The 1,827-nt window shown below is 46.2% G+C and overlaps 1 non-coding gene across 1 annotated transcript in view; it reads left to right on the forward strand.

Moving 5' to 3' along the window:
• LOC149548708 (25S ribosomal RNA) overlaps window positions 1-362 on the forward strand; it is a 3,351-nt gene extending 2,989 nt beyond the window's left edge. The window contains exon 1 of the ribosomal RNA XR_016354918.1: window positions 1-362. This exon is cut by the window's left edge and continues 2,989 nt beyond it. This is a non-coding gene — a ribosomal RNA (25S ribosomal RNA).
• Window positions 363-1,827: the final 1,465 nt, after the last annotated feature.

The raw sequence follows: 1,827 nt of genomic DNA on the forward strand, positions 1-1,827 counted from the left end.
AACCATTGATTCACACATTTGGTCATCGCTCTTGGTTGAAAAGCCAGTGGCATGAAGCTACCGTGTGTCGTATTATGACTGAACACCTCTATGTCAGAATCCACGCTAGATGCAGCACATATCTCTCTCCAGCTACATTGCGACCCATAGTAGGGGTGCTCTCTCACTCCCAAAGGCTCGTGTCATTGGCCATCTTTGATCGGCGCACTAGCCTGTTGGAGCAACCTTGGATATTAATTTCAAGCGGTTGGCGAGACGAATCTTTTGCAGAAGACTTAAATAAGTGATGGGGTATTGTAAGTGGCAAAGTGGCCTTGCTGCCACTATCCACTGAGATTCAGCCCTCTGTCACCTCGATTCGTAAAACATTTTTTGACTCTGAGGCAGGTGGGGTTTGTAATTTGTGTGAGGGTGAGAAAATATCCCAAGTTCCAAATTTCGGGGGGGGGGGGGGGTGGGGTTTGCAAGGTTTTTTCTTGCGAGCTCGTAACAATCTCTCAGGTGCCAAATTCTTGGCAGGTGGGGTTTGCAATTTGTGCGAGTGCTGGAAAATCTTCCAAGCGCCAAATTTTGGGCGGGTGGGGTTTGCAATTTTCTGCGAGGGCGAGAAAACTCTCCCAGGTGCCAAATTTCGAGTGGGTGGGGTTTTGTGAAAATTTTCGCAAGAGCAAAGAAATCTCCCAAGTGCCGAATTCTCGGCGGGTGGGGTTTTGCAATTTCTGCCGAGGCGGAAAAATCTGCCAAGTGCCACATTTTGGGCAGGTGGGGTTTTGTGAAAATTTCTACGAGGGCAAAAAAATCTCCCAAGTGCCAAATTCCCAACGGGTGGCATTTGCAATTTTCGCAAGGGCATAAAAATCTCCCAGGTGCCAAAGTCATGTGCGTGATCCAAAGGCGGTCAACTCTTTTTTTGGGTTAACGCCCAAAGTTTTCAACCCATATTGTGTCAGCAACCCCGACTCGTATCACCTTGAGCCTTAACTGCCTCCAGTTTTTTAGCAGGACTCATGTCATCGTGCTCAACTTGGTGCCCCGAGTCATGTACATGATCCAAAATTGGTTAACTTCTTCCTTCTTTGTTTAACACCCAAATATTTCAACATGAATCGTGTCAGCAACCCCGACTCAAATTGCCTCGATCCTTAATCGCCTACAATTTTTTTGAACCACTCATGTCACCGTGCTTGACTTGATTCTATGCGCCCCAAGTCATATACGTGATCCAAAAGTGATTAACTCTTTTTTTGGCTAACGGCCAAAGTTTTCGAATCAACTTAGCTACCCTGACTCGAATTGCCTCGAGCCTTAACCGCCTAAATTTTTTTTTTCACTCGACTCATGTAACCACACTCGCCTTGGTTCTGAGTGGACCGAGTCACTTACGTGATCCAAAATCGGGTAACTTTTTCTTGTTTCTTTTTTTTGTCAAGTCCAAAAGTACTCTCACCAAGTACTCTCACCAAGTCGACTCTCTAAGTCCTTTCATCAGGTCATTCCACTGAGTACTCTTGCCAAGTCAACTCTTTAGGTTCGTTCATCAAGTCACCCCACAAAGTTGACCCTTTAAGTTCGTTCATCAAGTCACCCCACCAGGTCGACTCTTTAAGTCCTTTCATCAAGTCACTAGAACAACTACTCTCACCAAGTCAACTCTATAAGTCCGTTCATCAAGTCACCCCACCAGGTCGACCCACCAAGTACTCCCACCAAGTTGACTCTTTAAGTCCGTTCATCAGTTCACCCCGCAAGGTACTCTCACCAAGTCAACTCTTTAGGTCCGTTCTTCAAGTCACCCCGCTAAGTCGACCCTTTAAGTCCATTCATCAA

Source organism: Cupressus sempervirens, chromosome 7, assembly GCF_028749045.1.
Source record: "Cupressus sempervirens isolate cs-2001-9-10 chromosome 7, ASM2874904v1, whole genome shotgun sequence".
In the NCBI taxonomy this organism is placed as follows: domain Eukaryota; kingdom Viridiplantae; phylum Streptophyta; class Pinopsida; order Cupressales; family Cupressaceae; genus Cupressus; species Cupressus sempervirens.